Below are 25,348 nucleotides of genomic sequence, written 5' to 3'. Positions count from 1 at the left end.
CCAACAGAATATCTGGCTCTGAGGAGAGCTGGTATTTCTTGGTGCTGAACACACAGAAAAGAATGCAAACTGATCATGTGACATTTAGCTCTGTCTCTCAGCAAGCAGCTTCCACAGGCAGGATTACTCTTGGGGCCTCAATAAAGTCTCCCCAGATTTTTGGGTTAGGAATCTAATCCCATAATTCATATGTTGATAGTATTAGGAGGTGGGACCTTTGGGAGGTATTAGGATTAGATGAGTTCATGGGGGCAGGGGGTCTCCAAGATGGGTCAGTGGCTTTATCAGAAGAAGGGGAAATTGCGTTTGCATGCTTGTCCCCCATCTTGTTATGGAAGCCCTTCACCAAATCTTGGCATCATTCTCTTGAAATTTACAGCCTTCAGAATTGTGAAAAACATTTTTCTTCTTTATAAATAACATACTCTGTGGGGCTAGGATGGTGGCTCAATGGGTAAGAACATTCCAGATGCAAGCATGAGGACTTGAGTTCAAATCCTGAGCACCATGTGAAAGGGTATGATGAGATCCCCAGACCCTGGTGTGATAGATAAATGCATACATCTGGGGTTTCTGACATGATTGATATAGTTACAAGTGTAATTATTTATCAGCACAGATGAATTATGTATTGGTTTGTGCTTGCTGGGTATGTTGGCAGATGGTGGTTTGTTTACGTGCATAAATAAGAAGCAGACTCATTCTCCTTCAGTTCCTATACTTGAAATGACTGTGGATTTACAAAATGAAGCAATTCAAGGCTGGACACATTCTGCAGGCTTCTGTGCTACACAACATAGGGCAGATTTCTGATGAGATGTCACTTTGGAATTGAGGGCAGAGAAGACTGCATGTAGCCGCTGTCTTGGGCTCTGTGTTTCTCTTGACTCACTCACCCTGGGAGAACCTAGTCATCACATCCTGAAGATGACCAGCCAGGGAGCGAGAGGCTGTGTTGTGAGGAACTGGTGTCTCTGAGCCACAGCCAGGAAGGAAAGAAGCCCCGAAGCTACCTACCACATGCCTGAGTTTGCAGGCACATCATCCCCAGCACTCTTGAGATCACTTCAGTCCTGTAAACAATTTAGCTGAGACCGCAGGCCACAGCCACCAGAGAAGTCACTCCTGGTTTCTAGCTTGTGGAACTGTGAGATGCTGTTCATTGTTTGAAACTGCTGAGTTTAAAAGTAGCTCACTATATGACGATCAAGACAAACAAACAATTCTTTTCTTGGCAAATATGTACTTTCCTCAGAGGCCTCCAAGAAGGTCTTGCTCTGCCCTGCTCCAGGGGATGAAACTGTGGCAAACAGCATGAAGGAAGTTGCTCTTGAGGCCTGGGGGGAGAGGCACAGGACTCAGGGACCTTTCCAGGCGTGGGAAGAGCTGCTGTGGGCTGTGAACATGCACTTGCTCCTGAACACAATTGTGAGAACACATTCAGCGCCAATGTTAACTAGGTAAACTGTGCAATGTATGGACTTCACAGTGCGGCGGAAATGAGATTCCTCGGGTTCTTCCTGAACCTCAGAAAACAGAATGAGCCCTCAGGACTCTGGCTTTCCAGTTGGGATGGCAACTCCTGGTGATGATTTTCAGAATAAGGGCAGAGCCAGCACTCAGTACTGATTCCTCACTCACATACGCTTCTGTGGGCTGCACCCCTGTCTACTGTGCAAACCTTTTTCAAGACAGGAAGGTCTTTGAAATGAGCAAATTAGCAAAGGAGCAAAATAGCATCCCAGGAGGGTGTGCATTCAGCAGAGTACAGTCCCACTTGGTTTTTCTGATAGACTTACTCATTGGTGGGTCCAGAATCGCAGGCTCCATGAGAGATGTCCTCCATGATACTCTGTACATGTGAGCTCCACCTTGCTCTACACAGCTAGAAGTCTAACCCGAGCTAGAAGTATATAGCTAGAAAGGATAAAACCTATAGCTAGAAATACAACCTGAGCACCTAGCATTTGTTTCTTAAAGTACAGCTGAACTAGGTTAGTGATTGCCCTTTGAAGTGTAGATTCAGAACCTAGGGAGCTTCTTGTAAAGATCCGACAAGAATACAGCTGTTTCCTTCCTCTTAGAAGAACACGGAATGAACAAACCAGGAAGGTGGGGCTGCCTGGTCTGTGAGCTCAGGAACAAGAGGCGAGAGTGGGGAAGCATCTCTCTGCAATGCGTGACTTTGTCGTCTGCAAAACCATGCCAAGTTAATTTGGTGCATCTGGGGAGGATGGGAGGCTCTGTCAGAGTCTGTTGTCTGTGAGCCAACCACCTCATCCCTCCAGCTGTTCATGAGTGTGTGCATGTCCTAAAGGAAGCAAAGATGTAGAAGAAAATGAAGATATTAGAGCCAGAAGCCAACAGGAACAATGGGTGCCATTGTGCTGCTCAAGGGGCACAAGACACCAATGCATGCAGCAACTGCATGAGGGCCTCCCCCAGACACCAATGCATGCAGTGACTGCATGACAGTCTTGCCATGGGAACAGCCAGATGTACTCTTTCAGAACCTCAGGCTCTCAGAGGACTGGTCCAGGAATGTCAGGGGGTGGCCAGTTTCTTGGTGGCCTTTCCAAGTAAGAGAAAATACAAATACTGTGCTTGCTCTGTAGCTTCCTCAAAACTAGTGTGTGTCGTTCTCAGTGCCAGGGCCACACTTTCCTCTCAATATTAATTAAAATCAGTCCTGGTCTTGTTTCAGGAAAGCTTCCCAGGACAGTAGCCAAACTTTTACTAAATACACTGTACCATTCTCCCTCCCTCCCTCCCTCCCTCCCTCCCTCTCTCTCTCTCTCTCTCTCTCTCTCTCTCTCTCTCTCTCTCTCTCTCTCTCTCTCCTCCCTCTGAGTGAAGCCTTAACACAGGTTTAGAGAAACATCTGTTTCTCTTGCTCCTGACAAAATTAGACTGGCCTCCAGTTTAGACCCTCATCTCCTAGACAGCAAGGTTTGTGAGTATATCCTTTATACCCCAGGCAGAGTGGAGGCCTCAGTCAGCAAGCCTCCTGTGGCTGACCACCAATGTCAAATCCATTTGGCTCACCATCCTCCTTGTAGCCAAGACTAGAGAATCAACTAAAAGCATTGTTTTGGGACAAATAAAAATGAAGCCACAACTTCCTTTCCCAGGAAACAGTCTCTATGCCCACTTAGCCCATGCTTCTGGGCTTTGATCACCATGGGAGGATCACAGGACTTCAAGAATTTCTGTAGACACCAACCCTTGTAGTTGGGTTCCTTGGAACAAATTCCTGAGCCTCCAGGTCAGCCTCTTAAAGATGGCTTAGCCGCTGGATAAGGCAAGTGAAGAATGGTAAGAAAGGAAGCACCACCAGTAGAAAAAGAAGTGGCAGAGGCCTGGAGCCACAGTCGTCACTTCTGGCCCCACAACCTTGCCTCAAGGCAGCTTTGTCTTAGAATGGGACATGAGACTGGCACTTGGTAACAGGCTGGTGACTGGCTTGGTCCAGTGGCCTGCTTTTGTTCTTTGAGGTCCTTCTGCCTCCCTCCACTGCCTGCCTTCCAATTCCTCAAGAGGTTAGCAAAGTCATTTGGGTTGGAGGGGACACAGGCAAGAGATATGACATCCAAACAAACAAACAAACAAACAAACAAACAGGGTCTCATGTAGCCCAGGCTAGTCTTGAATGCATATATAGCTAGGTCGATATTGAACTTCCATTCTTCCTGCTTTTCCCTCCTGATTGCCGGGGTTACAAGTGTGAGTCACCGTGTCTAATTTATTAATACTGTCCTGGTCATTGAACCTAGAGTCTTCTGCATGCCAGGCAAGCACGCTACCAACCTGAGCTACATCCTCAGCCCCAAAGAATGTTCATGTATGTTTTTTGTGCACACAGAAGAACCATTTCACAGAGAAAGGCTATCATCAGTCCTTTCTGCCTATCCAGCTAGACACCAGTTTCTTCCAGGAAAAAGAAACAAAGATAAAACATGTAAATTGATCAGTCACAGATGGACCTTGCTGATCAACATCACCTGCTTCTGGAGAAAGATCCTTGTTTTATTTGACTTTCAGGAATGGGCAGAAAAGGCCACTGGAAAAAGATTTGGTCTTTCTGCATATGGACAAAGGATTCATGGTTTTCTGAGGAGAGGACTAACAGAGAAGACTCCTGGCCTACTCTGGATGGATGTCCAGGAATGGGCTGGGAAGAGGTTAGGGGTTGGTTCCTGTTGTGGCCCGGCATGTCTCAGCCCCAAGCCACGGTAGCCAGGAGGTTCAGCCTGAGTGGGGGAGCATGGACTTGGAAACTCTTAGCAACCTAATGGCGATAAAGACCAAACACAGGCATCTTGTCATCTTTAGAGAGCTCTCAGTTCCATGCTGCAAAACTGGAGTCTGACAGCCTTCCACAACGAGACACTCAACTTTTACTGAGACACCTCCCTGAGAGGCCTTGAAGTAGACCACGCCCTCTTTGACTCTCAGTCACCCAGGGGAAGATGGGAGCCACTTGGCATTCATCCAGACCCAGGAGTGAATGGAGGAAACATCTGGAGACCCTTCCTGTGTCCCTTGGAGAGACTGTGTAACAGTTGGCTCTATTTGGGGCATTTCAAGATGTGTGGTGCAAGAGACACACCTCAGACTTCCAGAGGCAGAAGGCAAAGGTCAAGGTCAGTCAGGACTGGTCCTTTCTGTGGATGCATAGGGTCATTGGCTTCCTGCTGTCCCCGCTTCACTGCCAGTAGCTGCTTGCTGTCTTTAGCATTTCTGGGCTTGTGGACACATCACTTGACCTTTGCCTCCATTATCACAGATGGGTGTTGTCCCCATGTGTTTCCCTTTTTTTAAATACGGGTATGAGTCATATTAATTCATCACTGATTATAATGACACATTCTAACTTGATTACTTCTCTAAAGACCCTGTCTCCAAATAAGACCATACTCTAATTACCAGGATTTCAGACTAACCTGTTTCTAGAGAAGGAGGTAGAGCCTCCTCATCTACCTTGAGTTTAGTTCTTCATGACAGGGACTTTCCTCAGGGGAACCACTGTGGGAGCTCTGAGGATGTTTTGGGCTGTGAGATCATTCCTGGGCAGAAGCTCTGATGGTAGACAAACAAAGGACAGGGGAAGAGTGGTGTGTGTATGTGTGTGTGTGTGTGTACATGTGTGTCTGTGTGTGTTTCTGTGTGTACATGTGCATGTGTGTATGTATATGTCCATGTTTGTATACATGTGTGTCTGTGTATACATGCATATATGTGTGTGTGTCTGTGCATATGTGTGTATCTATGTGTATGTGTGTATGTGTGCATATATATGTATTGTGCGTGTGTGCAGTGTGTACATGTATGTGTGTGTGTTGTGTGTATGTCTGTACATGTGTATATGTATGTGTATATATGTATGTATGTGTGTGTATATACGTGTGTGTGTGTGTGTGTGTGTGTGTGTGTGTGTACATGTGTGTATGTGTAGGCTAGAGGTTGATGTCAGGTGTTTTTCTCTATTGCTCTAAGGCCTCTCTCTCCCTGTCTCTCATCGAGAAAGTTTGCATTGTGCCCCTGCTCATTGCATAAGGACCCCTTACCTGAAAACCCAACTGCAAGGCCCATGAGGGTTTATTTCCCTTGGTAGCACCTAGTAGGTCCTCAATAAATACCTGTTAAGTGACTGACCTCAAGGGGCTAGGTTACTGTTAAGATGACAGTTTCAAGGACATTGCCAATGAGGCTCTTCTGGAGCTAACTTCCCCAGCACTGACAGGACAAGGCTGGCTTCTCCCAGGTACATACCTGCCAGGACCAGGGCATCCAGAACAGCCCTGGGAACAGTATGGACTGAGCTGTCAGACAGGTCCCCGAAGAGGACTCCTGTGTCCCCGTGGTACCATTCACTTCATGAAACCAACTCCAGCCAGGGGCATGCCCAGGAAGGTGGCAAAACAGAAGATGCCATGTGGTTTGGGATCTTGAAGAACAGCCCACTGACCTGTGGGGGGAGGAAGAGTGGGCTCCCATCCTCCTCTGGGCCCCAGATCCTCCTCAGGCCCCAAAGGGAAAGGAAAAATCAAAGAGCTGTCAACACTGTGGATAAATTGGGTCACACTCAGCTTAATGAGAACAACTGACCCCACCCTGCTTTGCTCACAAACCTCCCTAAAAATCAGGCAATAATCAGAATGAGCTGTTGAGCCATTAGGTCAGTGTTCTCAGCCTTCCTGAGGGTGCCACCCTTCACTGTAGCTCCTCATGCTGCTGACCTCAACCAGAAGACCATTTTCCTTGCTACTTCATAACTGTAATTTTGTTACTGTTACGAATTGCAGTGTAAATATCTGTATTTTCCCATGGTCTTAGGCAACCCCCTGTGAAAGGGTCGTTTGACCTCAAAGCAGTTGTGACCCATCGGTTGAGATCTGATGCTTTAGGTTTTAGAAACAGAATATTCCTGAAGCCAGTTTTTAAAAGAAAAAGCCCACTTTAGGGGCTAGAGATGTAACTCAGGTACAGAATACTTGCCTAGCAAACACAGGATTCTATTGTCACATAAAAAAGGCGTGGTGATGTAACCTGTAATCCCAGCAAAACGTGGGAAGTGGGAGAAAGAGATTTTGAGGTTCAAGGCTCTATAAAGAATTTGAGGCTAACCTGGGCTACACGAGACCCTGCTGAAAGGAAAAGAAGAAGAAAGAAAATGGCTCGTTTTAGCACTCAGTCAGACTAAAGTCAGGGCCCAGAATCTGTGTGGTTCTCAACCTGTCATTTAAAACTTCTCCAGCTGGGCTGGAGAGAGTCCTAGTGTCTGCAGCTACTGATTACAGCCTCCTAAAGAGGAAGCATGGGAAGACACCCTCAAAAAGCACCACCTCCTGAGGGAAGGCGCAATGAGAGAGTGCCCTCAGATAGCCCTGTGAGGCCTCAAGGGTTTAGGAGATGGGGAATCCCCCAATCTCCCCAGGCCTGGGAGAGGAGACACTGAGAAGAGAGTGAATATTCATCTCCACTTTGGCAGACAGAAAAAAAAAAATCACCCCCTGCATTCACCACTGTGATCACTGAGTCAGAGTGATCCAGGCAGAGGCCACAGCTGACTGCGGAACTGAAAGTGACTCTCAAGCGGGGATTTTGAGGGACTGGGAATGCTGTGCTGGAGTTTTCCCTTCTTGGTTTATGAGAAACTTTAGTAAGATTTCAAGCCGTCAGTTGCTCAAATGTTGTGAACTCTGGAGTATTTACACTAAGGAGGGTTCGTCAGTACTGTAAACCAGGGTTACCCTTTCAAATAAATCACTTTTTAAAAAGTTAGGAGGGTGAGAGAACACTGTGTGTGTGTATGTGTGTGTGTGGGGTGTGTGTGTGTGTGTTGCTGTATGTGTGTTTGTGTGGTATATGTGTGTGTATGTATGTTATGTATGTGTGCACATGTGTATGTGTGTGGTATGTGTGTGTATGTGTGTGTAGTGTGTGTGTGTGTGTGTGTGTGTGTGTGTGTGTGTGTGTGTGTGTGTAGATGCCTGTGGAGATCTAAAAGTGTGTCAGACACCCTGGAACTGGGATTATAGGCAGCTGTGAACAGCCATATGGGTGTTGAGAGGTGACCTCTGGAAGGACAGCCCTTAACATCTCTCTAGCCAAATCGTGGGGTTTGTTTGTTTGTTCTCTTGCCCCGCAAAACCTACTTGATCCATCAGGAGCTAGGAGGGACTGGAGAGTACCATGGGGCAAAGGTCATTTTTGTCCTTTCCATGACTTTACCTTAGAGTCAGTATTCTCTCTGAGGAGATGCCAATGGATTCCAGTTCTGCCTGGTTTGTGACTAGAAGTGACCTTCGCTGCCTGGTACTGAAGGACACCAGGAGCCCAGCCTCCTGAAGCAGCAAGACCTTTTGCTCATGGAAAGGCTGAGGTAATGCTTGTAATTGTGGCACATCTGATTATCTGGGGCTGGCCTCCTTCTAATTCCCCCTGGAAGAGATGTGTGAGGCCTCAAGTGATTTCTCCAGGCTAGTGGTCCCCTCTACTTCCGGGTTCATTTCCAGAGGTCATAAGAGGCAGAAAATGTAGTCCTTTATTCTGTGGGTTGGCTTAGACAAGCAGGGCTTTAGGCCTGGGAAGTCTGGGTCCTGAGGCCTGCAGGGTGGGCCAAGGAGCAGTCTATGCAATGGCCTTTTCTCCCCTAAGTTGGTACTTGGAGACACTGGGCTAAAGAGGCCATTGAAGATGGTTGTACTGACATTGCATGGGAAGGACCGCCACAGTGTACTGGAACCACCCTGCCACAACAGGGGCTTCAGGGTCTGTGTGCTGGGAGGCAGGCCTGTGGGGAGATATCAGTGAGAGGCTGGGGAGCAGGGTGAACTGCCTTTTAGCCCTGGGCAAAACCAGAAATGAATGCCTGCTACTGCTCTCTTCTCCCCGTCAGCCACCTTTTTTGCAGCCAGAAGACCCCAGGGCCACACCCAGGACAGTGTGAACCATGCCACTAGAGCACTCCTCTGGGACCTAGGGTGGCAGTGGACTTTTGTTTCTCAACATGGGAAGGAAACCCTTCTATGGCTTTTGGACACCCACCCTCCTGGGCATATATACACTCTCCCAAAATGCCCAGAGGGTATCAAAGACAGCTTGCTCTTTTTGGAAGAAGTATTCGAAGTACTTGAAGGCTTGCACTCTGTTTATTTGTTTATGGAGACAGGATCTTGTATAGCCCAGGCTAGCCTGGAATTCATTATGTAGTCCAAGATGATTGGGAATTCTCTATGCTCCTGCCTCTACCTCCCATGCACCCGGCATTTACCATCCCATCAAGTTGAGGACTTCTGTTCATAAGTCCTGATAAAATTCAGGTCAAGAGTCCACGCCACTGCAGAGAAGGGTTTTCCATCCCATAGACCCTCATATCGGAAAGAGTCACTGGTATCAGTGACCCCTAATGGCATGATCATCCACCCACTTCAGGAAAACACCCCAGATTTCACGGAGGTGGTCAAGACCCCGAAAAAGGCATCATGAGAGCGGGAGGAAAGAGAGACGCCACACCACACTTCTACCCTCTCATCTGAGGCCAGCGCCACCAGGGCCCTTCCCCGGGTTGCACTCTGCCTCTCTAAGCCACTTCCTGTTTCTGTTTCTAGGTTATAAGTGCTAGAGTCAGTATGAGTCACTCAGTCAGGAGGTCCAGAGTCCAAGGCTGCCTCTTGGGGAGGCAGGGGAGGCTGGGACTGGAAAGGCCAACACACCTGTCCCTTCCTAAGAAAACACACGTACTGTCTTTAGGAATGCTGATGCTATCAGCAGCTTGGGAAATCTGCTTGTCTGGTTTGTGATTTCTCTGCTGATCTCACTCCAGGCCATTAGTTCTCAGAGGCCCTTGGACAAACACACTTTTGAAGACTTTTTACCCACCTCTCTGGAAACCTTGCTTTGCAAGGGGCTGGCCCTAGCTAGTCATCAGGCAACCAACCTCTGGGAGTCCGGTAAAGTTGTGGACGAGAGGTTATTCAAAAGCCTTGTTTCCAAGTAACTAAGTTTCCAAACAAAGAGGAAACTGCAACTCAGACATGAGGCAGCATTCAGCAACCTGGGTTCACATGAAGACAGGCAGGACTAGATCTTGCACAGTTATGTCGGCTTCCATTACAGTTTCTAAGCACCTTGCTCTTGCTGGCTTTGCTATATGCTGGGGAAGGGTTGCGATGCTGGAACAGTAACTGCCATGGACAAGACATTGGGAGATTTGGTCGAAGCCAGTGTGCCAAATCAACACTGGGATGCTATTGTTGCCTTCTAGTTCTAGTCCCTGGTGTCTGCCCCCACCCCCTGCACCATATGAAACTGTCTTTTATGCTAGGACGCACCAGTGACCTTGTATTCAGAGGTGATGCTTGGGCAGGGATCCAGGAAAAGGTAGCTCATTTTGTAGACAACACCTTTTTCTGAGGGAAGGATGGGGCGGCAGGGGGTGGATGTGTGGAAGGATGGGGGAATGGGGGAGGGGAAACAGAAAGATCCAGAAGTTCAAGCCCCCTTGGGATGCAGTAATGGAGTAGATGTTCTGAAAGGAGTCAGGCATGGAGAGTCCCGTTCTCTAATGATAGCCTCTCCAAAGTCAGAAACAGGCACATTAGTCTGTCTGAGCCATGACTTTCCACGGGAATCTACAGAAAAAAGACATACAAACAAGCAACAACCTCTTAATTATTGAAGATGTGGAGAAAAGAATTCTCAGAACCGTTAAATACTCATGGTAAGCCATACAGACTTAGGGAGTGTTTGTTTTAACATTTAGCTTACCCCAGCGGATGCAGGACAAAGTCCTTAAAAAGGTCACAGGTTTCACCCATTAGTTGGAATATATCCAGAAAATGATGACAGTTACTGCTGTATAATAGTAACAAAACACCCACTCCTTATAGACAATACTATTCTCCAGTAATAGATTTTTATTACTACTGAATGGTTTATTCAGTAAGTAAATTACAATACAACTCTGTAAAGAAATATTAAGTTAGACATTTAATATCATTGATAATATGTTTACTAATGTTAAAAAAAAAAAACAACTTCATGACGCAGAGGTACTTGAAGAAGAGGAACAAACATGGAAGGTGTTTTAGTCACTCTTCTGTTGCTGTGATGAAACACCAACCAATCACAACTTGGGGGAGGAAAGAGCTTCTTGGCTTACACTTGCATGCCAGTCCATCACTGAGGAAAACTTGGGGCTGGGGCTCAAGGCAGGATGGCTGATTCCTGGCTTGTTCCCCAACTTCCAGATCAGACTTGCTGCCTCTGTTTTTATTGTGGGCAAGCAATGCCCCTCTGGGCTCAATTCCACCATCATAAGCTAAATGCCTGCTGCTCTATGGTCTCAGCTAGGAGCCACCCTTCTGTCCCTCTTGCTTATGGCTCACAGTGCTCTGGCTTCCAGGCAGGAAGTGCTTCTTCGCCACAGTGGTTTCCAGAGGTTTTTTTTTTTTTTTTTTTTTTTTTTTTTTTTTTTTTTTTTTTTTTGAGAGTTGTTAGATCTCAGGACTCTCTTCTTGTGGGGGTCCTAATTTGGGTGATTTTGGCAAGCTCTTGCCACAGGTCCTTCCATCCCTCCAAGACAGCTGAGGGCAAAGCCCTTGTCTCCACCACACAGCCTAACTCTAGGTCTCCAAGCCGAAATCAGCAGTGTGCTAATAAGACAAACAGAGAGCCAGAGAGCCTGAAGCCCTGATCTGCAGCACTGGAGTCTCTATAGTTCACTCCAAGTTCACTTTCAACGGTGCTTTGGTTTTTTGTTTTGTTTTCCTTCCAAACACAATGTGGAGACAAAATTAAATTGAAATTCCATTTTCCCCCTCCCTATTCACTCCCTACCCTTCTTATCATCCTTTTGCGGGGGGAGGCAGGGGAGACAAGGCACAGAGGTTTTCTGTCAAAGAAGTTTCTTTCCTGTTCTACGAGGAGACCAGAAAGCAGTACAAACCATCCATAGGTTTGTGTGGAGTGTGGCAGAACTATTTTAATCACACTTACTGTGTTTTCAGCAAACCACACGCTCCCAAATTAAAAAACAAAACAAAAACAAAAACCTGCAAGTAAAAAAGGCTCATTTTCCAAGAGACTTCTGGAAAGCCACACTAGCCAGAGGGACCCCCTCTGCAGCAAATGAGACACTAAACCAGGCTTAGTTTAAGCGCTGAGCCCTCTGAGAGAGACTCCATGAAAACCTTCTCCTCTCCTATGAAATGGTGTCTGCAGGTGCAGCCAGCCTCAGTACCCAGGAAGGCTCTTCGGGACAGACTAGCCCATATCAGCCTTTGCTGTTTCCTTTCTTAATGGAGATGGTGTATCTTACCAGCTTCCCATTCAAACATACAGCATGAGACGGGCGGGATGACTCAGTGGATAAGAGTGCTTGCTGCCAAGCCCGATGACCTGTGTTCTACACAGCGAAAGGAGAAAACTAACTCTCCGGATTTGTTCTCTGACCTCCACACAACACACAGAGAGAAATAAATGTAATAAAAAACTTAAAATATATGCAGTTCTTCCTTATCTGCAGAGTATCCAGTGGACAGGACCAATTCTTTGTATGTAATGTGCTTTTGTCTTATATGAAAATGCTATGGGCTGGAGGATAAGCCACTGCATAGAGTGCTTGCGTAGCACACAAAAAGCCTTGGCTTTAAGTCCCAACACTGCATAAAACTGAGAACAGCAACTCAATGCCTATAAGCCCTGAGGTCAAAGGTAGAGACAGGAGCATCAGAAACTCAAGATCAACCTTGGCTACTATGTGAATTCGAGGCCAGCCTGGATTACATGAGATGATGTCTCAAAGCCAACATACACACACACACACACACACACACACACACACACACACACACACCTATGAATAGATACTTATGGTACATTTAATTTATAAATTGGGTGCTGTAATATATTAGTTAATAGTAAAATAAAGCAATCAATTGATCTTGCTGTGACAGTCCATAAAGGAAAGTACAGTCTTGGCATTGTCCTATGAACAATTTTTGATTGTATCTAACCTCAATAGCTGAAACCACAGAAAGAGAATCCTAGTCTGCAGGGTGCCAGGTATAATCCAAGTGATATGGGCTCTATGCATGGACACATTCCAGATTTGTGTCAAAGCTAAACTGAGAATGGCTTGTTCTCAAGATCCCAGCTCCTGGAAGATTTCTCTTCTGTTAAGTGTGTGGGGGACAGAGGGTATTAGAGAATGAAATACATAGGCTTTGCAATAGGAGTGCTATGTGTCTTTGAGAGAGTTACTTGCTTACTCTGAGTCTCATCTTCCTCTGAGCCTGGTTCCTTATTTGTAAAATAGTCTCAAGAGTCATGGTGAGAATTAAGTAAGAAAGTTCACACACACACACACACACACACACACACACACACACACACACACGAAAGCACACATGCACCACCCTCAAAGACAGTATTCCAGGGTGTGGAAGCAGTCCCCAGCCCTGAAACGCTTGTGAGGAAAGACTCTCCTGTCTTTTCCCCTTGACTCTGGTATCTTAAGCTGCTTGGCCAATGGACCTTGGGTAAGAGACCCAAGGTTCCCTACTCCAGCCTCAAGAAATTGTCGGTGTCTAGGTCCTGCCCTGTTCCTAGAACCAGACACCATGCCACTAGGGGACCATTGACACAGAGGGCTGGAGAGTTCAAGTCAACCATAGAGACATAAAGACAGAGAGCCTTTCAACATGTCTTCAGCAGCAGCCACCACCTGACTGAGGTAAAAGAGGGCAGAAGTGATGTAAGTACAGTACAAAAATAAATAAATAAGGATCTCAAAGCAATGGAGTGTTAATCCATAGCAGCTGGGCTGTGAGTGGCTGTATGAGCCTTATATCCACAAAGTTGGCCCTAGGTCACACAGCCTGACCTTGTGTCAAGGCTACACATTGTTTGCTCCAGTCCTGCAAGTCTTGTGATCCTCCTTCTGGTAACTGCACAATTTTAATCTGAAAACCCTCTTCCCTAAACATGATTTAAATGGGGTCAACACCACTTTACCATTCCAGGGGCGGTCATGTGATCTGTCCTGACCAATAAGAACATTGCATCCCCCTGGTTATCATTGGTTCATGGAAGGGTGCTGTAGCATGGCCAATGAGAACCAAGGTTCAGAATTTTGCTGCAAGAACAGAGCTGACTGCTAGAGCAGCAGAGTTGGCCAGAAGCAAGCTTAGAGTCCCAACGGCACCAGCTGGGGAAGCATCCCTGAGGCAAAACTGGTATATCAGCTGGGGAAGCATCCCCGAGGCAAAGCTGGTACTGATGAAGTAAGCTGAGATGATGAGGTGTCAGAGCAGAATCCTGCCAGCATCATTTAAACATGCAATCCAGCTGGCCCAATGGCCTTTGCTGATTGTCTTTTTCCTTCCTTCCCACCCTCCTTCCTCCACCCCTACTCTATATAAACTAATATATTTCCTGCTTGGTCTTACCAGTGTCTGCCATTGAAATCAGCCACTTGAAATCAAGAGGGATCTGACTAAATGGGCTGTGGCTTAATGAATGAATGCCTTTCAGTTTGAATACTAGGCCGCTAACCTTGAAGAAGTCCATTGTTTGGTTCTCTCAGTCTCTTTTGCTCAGTTCCATCTGACTGGAGAACTGGGGCAAGAAACAAAATAGCCCAGAGAGACTGTGCTGAGTTATTAAAAGTGAGAATTTAGCAGTATGTTAAGACTTCATCTCTTATTCGTACTCTTTGGTTTGTATGTAGAGAGAGTCAAGAGTGAAAGGCCAGCCAGGGGGTGGTGGCGCATGCCTTTACTCCTAGCACTTGGGACACAGAGACAGGAGGATCTCTGTGAGTTCAAGGCCAGCCTGGTCTGCAGAATGAGTTCCAGGGGAGGCAGTGTTGAAACCCTGTCTTGAAAAAAGAAAAAAAGAAAGGAAGGAAGGGTGAAGGAGAGTGGAAGGGCCAAGTGTATTGTTTCATATGGTTTAAAAAGATTTGAGGCAGGCCAGTTTATGCTTCTGGACCAGCTCCATAAAACTAACTCTGCAGAGGTCCATCCCCTACCATGAACAGCTTTGCAATAGACGTTGGCTTCTGCCTGCTGTTTTACTCTCATGCCAGTCCAGAGCTCACTGACTGAGCTGACCCCACAGTTCTACGTGCCTCCTGTCACCACCATCTAGCTCACCTGGAACCCCAGCGAACATCTCAGATCACTATCTCTACTGCCAACAGCAAGTATTATCTCTCTTTTGGATATGTTGGCCGGAAAATCAAATTTTTATACCTTCAGGCCAGCCAGCATCTTGAAAGGCCAGTTAACTGCCCTAGTGACCTCATCAGAACCACCCTTTACTTGTGACCAGAATGAAGCTAACTTGTGCTCTGCCCTTCTCTAGGCCCACCATCGTGGTGTCCACTACTTTGCCGGAATAACCATTCGTTGAGTTGCCCAGGCTCTGCTCTTGTGGTCTGAGTCCCCATTCTGTCCTACTCACATGTATACTTTTCAGAGTCCTTGTTGCCTGCTTTGAAATTGGATCTTTCCAAGGATAGGACCAGGATGCCTCACAGTCCTAGGATGGAAAGTTCCAGGCCTTTGTGCAGCACCTGTCCTACAGTCATCTTAGAAAAGGTGGGGTTGATATATGGGTCTCAGCCAATATTCTATCCTTCAATCAAGTCACCTGGTTTCCTCCATTTCAGCCATGCCTACATCCTGCATGTTCTCAAAACACAGAACCGAAATGTTGAACTCCAAAATCCTATGTCTAGTATCCATACAGCAGTTTTGTTTTTACAAAACCTGTAGGCAATGAACAATTCCACTCTCTCCTGAATTCACACATCTAGGTCTGGGGGCTTTGCTTAGTGAGAGTGTGAGGCCCTGGGTTCAATACCCAGTACCACAGACACTAAAGCACAACAGCAACTCAACAACAACAACTCAGCAAATGCCTGCTGGGTTCATGTACGTGCCAGGGACTGCCAGGTCAAGCCTCTGAAGCATTGTCATGTTCTGGAAATAGAAGGCTGTTTCAGTCAGTTGTTGCCACATAACAATTTTCCAAAACTCTGTGACTTAAAGCAATAAAACTTTAGCCTGACAGTTGTCTGTCCGGATCAGGTCAGGGATGACCAGCCAGCTTGGCTGCTCTGGGTATCATGTGGATTCATTTGCTCATCTGTAGTAGGTGGATAAGTGAGCTGTATGGAGGGGGTCCATAGTTCACGTACCCCCTTAAGTGTCCCTCTACATGGCTTTCTGCCCCCACATGTGGAGACCTTGTGCTTCCTCCCAGCATGGTTGCAAGGTAGCGAGACTTGTCACATAGTGGCTAAATTTCAAGAGTAAACTTGTAAGTTAACCAACTTTTTAAAAGTTTGATCAAGGGATGCTGGGATGGTTTAATGGGTAGAAGTACTTGCTATGCAAGCCTGAAATCCTGAGTTCAACTCCTGTAACCAATGGACAAAAGCTGATCATGGTGTTGTTCATCTGTAATCCCAGAACTTCTATGTTAAGATGGGGGCTGGAAACAGGAGACTCACATGGAAGCATGCAGGTCAGCTAGCACAGGTGCACAGTGGGGTAGAAACTAGACAGAACCTGCCTCAAAGCAAGGTAGAAGGAAAGAACTTACTCCCAAAAGTTGTCCTCTGACCTCCACAAATGTGGTGCGGCATGCATGTACCTGCATACATATGGAGAGACACAGACACACCACACACACACACACACACACCAGACACACCAGACCCCCCCTCCATATATATATATATATATATATATATATATATATATATATATATATATTTCCTTCTTTAAAAAGTGAGGTCCAGAACTGGCACAGCATCTTCTTGCCTCATCCTGTCAGCCAGAGCAAGCAATAGCATCCTAAGTTCCTTCAGTGGAAGGAGAGATATGCCTCCCGTCTTGACCAGTGGAGTGGCATGTATGTACAAGAGAGAAGGATGAAATAGCAGCCATTTTGGAGACTGTCTACTACAGAGGAGGAAGACCATGGATGGACGGACAGAAGAGCAATGGAGAGACCTGAAGTGACAGAGGATGCTTGAGCAGCTCCTACAGATGATGTGGCTGTTGGGGAAAGTCTGAGAAAGTGATATTTAAGTTACAATGGGAAAGGCAAGGAATTTGTAGCCCTGGGAAGGTCTAGCTGGGGGAAAGAGCTAGCATAAAAGCTCTAATGACTTTTATGACTTTTAATGACTAGGAATGGCCTAGTCATGTTTAAGGACTAGAAAGGATCATGGGACAGGGATGCAGATGGGACAGAGTGTGACTGCAGAGACGGGGCGGTGAGAGAGAGACAGATCTCATGAACCAGAGGAAGGAGGCGGGGCTTTATTCCCAAAACCACCCATGGAAACCAACCATTGAAGGAACAGGTTCGTATTATGAGAAGGTCACTCAGCTGCCCTGCAGAGAACAGGCGGTGAAGTACAAGCGTGGAAGCCACAAGATGGTTAGCGCTGCTGTGAGAGCCAAGGACATGTGGCTTGTTCTAGCTCCTGGTCATTGGGAGGAGACCAGAGAGAGGTAAAGGTGGGTCTTGGTGAGCAGGAAGTGCTAAAGGTTAAGCTTATTCTGTCTTGCCCCAAGTCCTCTGCATGCCAGGGTGACCAACACAAAAGCACATCCATCATGACAATGCAGCCGTCAGTTAGTGTCCCTCCGTCAGCTGGCTTCTAGTTTCCTAGGTTATTTTAAATCAGTATCTTTGCGTATAATGGGGGCCTTTCATAGTAGGCTATGCCGCTCTCCCCAAGGTCCATTTTCTGTCCTTTGCTCCAGCCACACCCTACTTCTGTGTCCCTGACCACATGCCAGCATGATCCCATGCACTGCACATGCTGTTTCTTCTGCCTAGAGGCTTCTGATGGTTCTCACGCCCATTCCTTCATGGGCTTAGTTAGTTCCTATCACTTCTTTGCAATGTTGCAGGTCACTTCACTTCTACTGTGCTTCCCCTGGAACTGCAGTTTAGTTTAGATTTCTGTGCACTTGGCTGACACACGGCAAGAGATATGGTCAGTCGGGCCTTTTCCCATATGCTTCCAGCTTTTCAAAGGCAGAGACTGTTTCTAGAAGCCAGAAAAGCTCCTTTAAGCTCATGCTTAGATCTGAAGATGTACACTGCAAGGTCTAATCACTGGCAGAAAGAGGGACTGTAGATCCCATAATGAGGCCCTCTCTCCCCTGCTGAAGATGGGATGCTAGGCACAACACCTGACCATCTGCAAGTCTCCAGGGAAGAACTTACACGAGTTCCCCATTGTATAAGGTTCTCTGGGAAAGCCTAGCCACATGCACTGACAGTCAACATCACTGCTGGTAATCCCCCTGTCTCCTGTAGGGAGTCTCGGACCACCACTGCTGTCAACTTAGACTCTTTGAAGATCTGAAAAGCCCACTGCTGCCAATGTGAAGTTGAGTGTGATGTTTACAATGCCAGCTCTGAGCTCCCCCAGACCACTTTCAGACTCTGCCCTGTGCTTTTGCCTGGTGACTTCTCTGTTGGCTGTCCCTCAAACTCAGAAGGTCTAGGATAGAACTCAGCACCTCCCTTGTCTCATGAGTCCATGTCTGACAGATCGTCAATGAATGGATGTGTGGATGAATTTTAATTCCTGTTGAGCTCTTTTGGATCACCTCCTCTTCACTCTCCAGGGTCTTGATCCAAGTCCTCACTTTGCAGGATTGCATCAGTCCGTCACCCCCCTCTGCCTGTGTCCCTGTCCTCCATGCTTCTAGGGCTGCTGTCCTGCATGTTCACCTAACCTTGGTTCTCCTCTTTGAAGTCACAGGTCGTCAAACTTTAGTTTGCATTGGACTCACACCAATAAAAACACAGATTTCTGACATCTATGTGGTGGTTTAAATGAGCATGGTTCCATGGGTCCATAGTTTTGAATGGTTGGTCCCCAGTTGGTGGAACTGTCTAGGAAGGATTAAGAGGTGTAGCCTTGCTGGAGGAGGTGTGTCGCTGGGGGCGAGTTTTGAGGTTCCAAAAGCCTCCCTCTCTCTCTGTCTCTGTGTCTCTGTCTCTGTCTCCCCCCTCTCTCTCTCTGTCTCTCCTTCCCTCCCCACACACAAACTCTTCCTCACTCTGTTTATTGGTGCCAGAAATAACTTCTTTGAATCAATCCCTTCTGTGGGAGAACTCTAAGTCACCTATCATAACTTTGTTATGCAAAGCATAGGAATTTTGTTAGAGACATAAAACTATGGGGCTGGGATAGAACGTAGTGGTGGGGTGCTTGTCCAGAGCTGTGCGCTCACAGGCCTGGCTTGGATGAATAAGGTCCTTGGTGATTCCTGGACACATCACAGTAAGAACTATAATAATTAGGGTCAATAGTCATCTCTTCCAGGGAGCCTTCCCAAGCCAACAGACTCATCAAGTCCGTGCTCCAAATTGACATTAGAATGGTGACCAAAACACTTGTGGAGAACAATCAGATTAAAAGTATGACCTAAAACTACTTGCCACCAAGCCTAAGGACCCAAGTTCAAGCTCAGCCCCACATGGTAGAAGAAGAGAATCAACTTCTGAGAGTTGTCCTCCAATTTCCACATGTGTGCTGAGGCACGCTCACCCCACCTACACACACACACACACACACACACACACACACACACACACACACTTCCTCTTGCTGTTACTCATCATTCCAAATATTCCACCCATCTTTGATTACTGCCATAAATAATGATATGTGTGTGTCCCTGTACATGCTCTTGAGGTCACCAACAATGCAGGAAAGAGCAAATGCCAAGTTTTTACTCAGCCGTGCTCCAGTTGCCATTCATTTTCCAGTTGTGACAGTTAAGAATGGAGTGGTTGAAACCACTGTCGACTTTGTTGGGATCCTCACAGACAGTTTGCCCCAAACTGGATTTGCAACTCTAAGATCTAGAGTAAAAGCTAATTGCTGTCATTCCATCAGAGAGCTTTTTGTGCATTGATGACCTTTGCTGATGTTGTGGACCAAAAGGAGGCAAAACAAAACAGTGCAAGGGATTCCTTTTCTAGGATACAATGCATACTTACCATATATACAAATAAAATGCCTCAGTGTGAGGGGGAGAGGGAGAGGGAGAGGGAGAGGGAGGCAGAGCTAATAGCTAGCTCTGTGTCAGCTGCCTGACAGCTGCTGGTCTGAGTTTCAGGCTGTCTATGAGAACCCAACCCTCTTGGCATCTACACAAGGGTCAAGACTAAAGAGTGCCAGTCTGGGCAGCCAGGCATCTGGTCTGAGAGGAACCTCTCACTGAAGAGGATCCTGTGGAGTTCATGTAGAGCTATGACCACACACAGAGGAGCCTCAGCTTACTTTAAGGACTATGGGCCCTGCCATCAGAGAGCTCACCTAAAGTATTCATTGTACTTTTAACTCTTTCCTGCTGCGTGGAGGTGAGCATTCCACAGATGCAGATGATGAAATCAATAACTATATCCTTTGGGCAATGGTTCCGACCCTTAAACATCAGTAAGATTGAAACTGAACTCCCCTCCCCTCATTGTGTTAATATAACTATCTACAAAGGTCTCACTGTGTACCACATAGAGGATTAGGAATGACGCCATTTAGGGATGCTGAGGGTGGGACCTAGGACCTCATCATACATCCTAGGCAAGCACTCTGACACTGAGCTAGGGCCTGCTCCTAAGCATCTTTGCACAGAATTACAAATGAGACCCAGGAACTTATGTGACTTTTAGAACCTCACATAAGGTCTGGAACTTGTCTATTCCCTTGTCTCCTTGTCCCCACTCTCCTTCTAAAGATCATTCTTGTTCTTCACTGAGCCCATGTCTGAGGATCTGCTATGGTACAGTGAACTGAAGACTGTCAAAACAAACCAGGTCTCCTTTGATTTTATGTGCTAAAGTTCCTCCTAAAAAGCCACACTCTTGCTAGCCATTCTACTAGTCTGACTGAATTATTAAATTACTGTAGTCATAGGGAAATGGCAACAACTGGGGAGCCAAAGTCTCTTGGAGTATCTTTTTTTAAAATTTTATTTATTTGTTATGTATACAACATTCTGCTTCCATATAGATCTGCACACCAGAAGAGGGCACCAGATCTCATAATGGATGGTTGTGAGCTACCATGTGGTTGCTGGGAATTGAACTCAGGACCCCTGGAAGAGCAGTTGGTGCTCTTAACCTCTAAGCCATCTCTCCAGCCCCTCTTGGAGTATCTTGACCTCCTTCTAAATAATGTTTTATTGCTCAACTCTATGTGTGACCTAACAACCATTGTGACTATTGGGTAAATCTGTTTAGAATGCACAGACCCCAAGCAAAAGGCTAAGAATGCCATTAGGTGGCATCTGAAGGCTCTAACAGGCTCCCTTGCCTTGCTGTAACCCATCTGCCAGATGTTTCTCACTAGTTTGTGGGAGAAGTGTCTTGCTTTGCCAGTGTCTTTGTTCCATTACTGTAAAAATTTGATGAAACTGTCACCAAGTTGGAACATGGTATTTGGGGCTGCCTGAGCTTACATTTGACTCCAGAACAGACTATGTCCTATTCCCTTTGAGGTGAGATCTGGGCTTTTCGTTGCTGTAGTCTGTTTTGTTTTTGTACTGACAGTTGCGGGATGCTATAAACTGAAGTCGCAGAATAAGTAACAGCATACATCAAGAAGATCCAAAGCCAAAGAGGCTCTTAGCTAATACAGCAGCTTTACACCAGAGGTCACGGTCAGCGTCCCTGAGATATTCTGCTTCCTCCTCATGATTCTAATAGGGCTGCAGCAGCTCCCGGCCCATGGCTTCACATGACAATGTCCAAAGACAGGAAGAAGTAAGTATTTGCCACGTGTCTTGTTTTAAGATCTAAGAAGTCCCTTTTCAAGTCCACATGCCTGATTTTCTCCACATTCCTCACACGTGGGGTTGCATCATGGGACCACTGCTAATGCAGCTCCCACCCAACAGTGTTCTTTAGATTTAGCCACATTCCTTCCTGTGAAGGGACCAGCTTCCCTTTTTGCAGCCATAACGGCCAAAAACGTGCTTCTATGACCTTGTCCTAGACACTAGAAAGTCAGACGCCTGTCTCATGACAAGGAACCAATCAAAAGTTAGTCACTAGAAAGTCAGACGCCTGCCTCGTGACAAGGAACCAATCAGAAGTTAGCTGGTGGTGCTATGCTTTACTGCTCTGGGTGTGCTTTACGGACAAGCGCACAGCAATGACGCACAGAGCATAGCAACCACCCTAGGAGGACCTATGGGCCATAACAACCAGTTGACCAATCAACACAGGGCAAGCCCTCCAAGCCTGGAGGCACACCAATCGTGAGCCTGTGCGTACCCCTAGACACTCCCCTTACGCTGCCCTATAAGATCTTTTGGGAGCCAGTAGGAGCCGTCTTTTCTAGCCATCCGCCATGGCGGGTGGGTGAAAGACCCGAGCTAACATGGGGTTAGCTCGTTAAATTACAATAAAGCCTTGTGCAGTTTGCATCAAGCTCTCGAATCCGCCTGGTGATTGGGGTGACCGAGGTCGTGGCCTGGGACCCCGGATACCTGAGTTTTCCGGGGGTCTAACACCTGGGGCAGATGAGGTGCAGAGAAATGAAGGTATGATAACCCACCAAACACAAGGACGTGCAGTGCAAATTGTTACAGGGTGGGAATCCAACTCACCCTCCCACGCCTTTCTTGCAGACTCCTATTGCATTCTTCTATATCTAAGGTTCTAAAGGAATCTTTAGGACCTTAGATATATCTGACTCTCTCCCTGATCTAGTACTGGAGATGGAGCATGCTGGGCAAACAGTTGGTGACTGCTAAGCTGCAGCTCCCCTCTCTGTTTTCCTTTTATTAACTCAGCATTTCCCCATCTTGTTTTTTTCTTGGTTTCTTTACTTCCTGCAGGCACTGACATAAAAGACCTGCCTTGCCTTACTGTTTGGCCTAAGTTAAACACCTGCCTGGAGCAAAGTTTAGCATAGATTTGGAGCCAGACAGCACTAATCAAAAACACCAGTGAACAATGAGAACATCTTAATAATTTGGAGGAATAGACACAAAGGCAGGAGACTTCTTTTTCTTTCTTTCTTTCTTTCTTTCTTTCTTTCTTTCTTTCTTTCTTTCTTTCTTTCTTTCTTTCTTTCTTTCTTGCAGGCTCCTGAGAACTGTTGGTGGGATATTTTGATCTTACTCTGAGATCTGTTAATAAAGTTAGCCTTGAATCAGGGGGCGGAGTTAGCATCTAGCCGACCAGAACTAGCCATAGAGGTTTTGGAGGACTCGGGATACATACAGAGAGACACAGTAGTAGAGAGGGGCTTAGAAAGATCTGTGGCCTTTTTGGATCTGGGAAGGGGAGAGAGAGGAGGTCACTGGTCACTTCTCCGCTGCTTCTCTAGTCAATCAAGTTTTTGCCCTGCTATTTGACTCCAGAGTTTTTAATGGTACTAGAACAATTTAGATAAACAACCTAAATTAGTAGGTTGAAGACACTACCTGAATAATTTCTTTGCACTAACCTCTTTAGCACTCTGGTGCCATCAGGACAAATGAGTATGACTCCTTTTCACAGTCATTAAGGAGGCCAGGCCAGGCATACTGACCCACGCCTTTAATCCTAGCACTAGGGAGGCAGACACAAGTGGAGCTCTGTGAGTTTTAGGACAGCCTGGCCTGCATAGTGAGCTCCAGGACAGCCAGGGCTATGTAGAGCGACCCTGTCTCAAAGAAATCAAAAGGAGCGGGCAGATGGCTGGGGCACATCAGAACTACCATTCCATTGCTCCTCTTCTGTGAGACAACACTCCCAGACAAGGCTCCATTTCCCCGTGGCCATGGGCTGCAGCCAACAAGAGACCAAAAGCCTCACAGTTGGCCCTCCACTCTCACCAACTGGGCTCACCACCCCCACCCCCGAAAACTCTCCCTGTGTCCTGCTCAACATTCCTGGCTTTGACATCCCATCTCTCCCCTGGGATTCTGGCCTGGTTAGAGACATCTTGCTGACTTAATAACTCACAAAAGGGAGAGGCTGAGGCATCTGCTTATGGATGCTTGAGTCCAAATGGAAACTCTCATCACTTGGCTATGATCATGTGAGACACTTGGCAAACAGCCCTTTGTCCTGAAAGTCCTCAGAACTGAGAAGAGGGAGGGGTCTGGACTAGCAGGAAAGTCACATGGCATTCGAGATAACCAAGGTTCAGGGTTATTTCTCAGACATAACTACTGTCCTCCTGGTCACTCATGGGACTTGTCCTTTGTTACTGTTCTTTGATATGTTTTTAACAGACTCGTCCATCCTGCCAGATGGAGGGTGGAGGTGGGGAGGAGGATTGGTTCCCCTATCCTCATTGGCTTCACTAGGTCCTGTAAGAAGGCCAGCTGGGTCCTCTGGAAAAGACTGGGCATGTGAAGACCAACTGGCTAGGATGGCAGAGCCGAGCTCAGTTCACTCCATGTGGTTGGTTAGACACAAAAGTCATGTGACCAAGAAGTGGCATTTGTAAAGTGAGGTTCCCAGATGCTAAGGGAAAAGGGGGTGTGGTGAAAACTGCCTGGTCTTCATCTCTTGCAGCTCTCACCAATCTTCCCTCTCTCCCTTCCTTCCTCATTTGAAGGCTCCTGGTGGAGCCTCCCACTGTGGGCTCCTGCTCCAAAATCTGTACTTCTGACTTCCTTCAACCTGTGTAAAACAGAGGCCTCCCACTCATGCTCATGCTCTTGTCGGCATTCCAACACTCTACCCAGAGCTCACCTCTCCTCTACCCTCTCCTGCCAAGGCTACTTATTTGTTTGTTAGGTTTTTTGTTTTGTTTTGTTTTTTGAGACAGGATCTCTTATAGACCAGATTGGCCTAACATGTCCTATATAGCTGAGACCAACTCTGAGTTCCTGATTTTCCTGGTTCCATATTCCAGGTGCTGGTGTTACAGGGATATGCTACCACATCTGGCTTAAACCCCAAGGTCTGTACAATGAATCCCAGATGCTTGCAATATCTAATCCTGCCGTTGTTTATACTCTGCTTCCAACTAATACCACTGCCAGGGGCTTGGTGTCCTCCTTTAAGTTCTGAGCAGGGCCAGCTCTACAAGCCCAAGATGGTACGGTCACTAGGGGCCCAGCCCTTGGAAAGTGACCACGTGCCTGCCTGGATGCAGGTGGTGCTCTAAAGTCAGCACCTAGCTTTCAGGGTCTTTGGATTTGTGTTTTGTAAGTTTGACGAGACAAAGGTTCAGGTTGTTTGCACATGGTTAGGTCTCTGCAATCCTGTGGCCCCACCTCCAGCCACCATCTCCCTGCTCTCTGAGGTCCAGGGTCCCTCCTGACCTCCTCTTCCCTCTCCTTCTCACTCCCTCCTTGTGACTAACCTCTGTCCTCAGGGTGGAGGTCAGTTACACAACACATCATTCCATAGCCTTTGACTCCCTGACAGGGGCTGGACCAGGTGGCCAAAAGTGCTCAAGCCCAACCAGGGTGTGCATGGTTTCCCTGAAGACCCAGTCATAGCCCCAGGCCAGAGATCCGAGCTGTATCTTTTGCAGGAGATGACATCTGCACTCACCCTGTAAAAATACCCAGAATATTTTAGAATTGAGGTCTCAATTAGTGGGGGGGGGGGGGGGGGGACAGGTGTCTTCCATTTACTGTGAGTTGGAGAAATGAACCTCTCCTAAGAGGAGATTGCCTATCCCATCCCTGGCCAGGGCCTGTTTTTTTTTTTTTTTTTTTTTTTTTTTTTGCACTGGGCTGTACTTAAAGGCAGGCTTTGCTTGACAGCATAAACAAAATCATTCTATCTCACATGCTGCACGGTGAACATGGTTTCTACTCAAAGCAAGAAGGGGCCGGTG

General features: G+C 46.9%; 1 long non-coding RNA gene across 1 annotated transcript; it reads left to right on the top strand.

Annotated features, from left to right (window-relative positions):
• The first annotated feature begins 2,841 nt into the window (after nt 1–2,841).
• LOC113835999 lies at nt 2,842–12,335 on the top strand. Its single transcript, XR_003485917.2, has 3 exons — nt 2,842–4,643; nt 7,740–7,885; nt 11,728–12,335. It is a non-coding gene; the product is annotated as an uncharacterized LOC113835999 (long non-coding RNA).
• The last annotated feature ends 13,013 nt before the right edge of the window (nt 12,336–25,348 follow it).

Source organism: Cricetulus griseus, chromosome 5 (genome assembly GCF_003668045.3).
Source record: "Cricetulus griseus strain 17A/GY chromosome 5, alternate assembly CriGri-PICRH-1.0, whole genome shotgun sequence".
NCBI lineage: Eukaryota > Metazoa > Chordata > Mammalia > Rodentia > Cricetidae > Cricetulus > Cricetulus griseus.
This window is presented reverse-complemented; position numbering and strand designations above follow the sequence as displayed.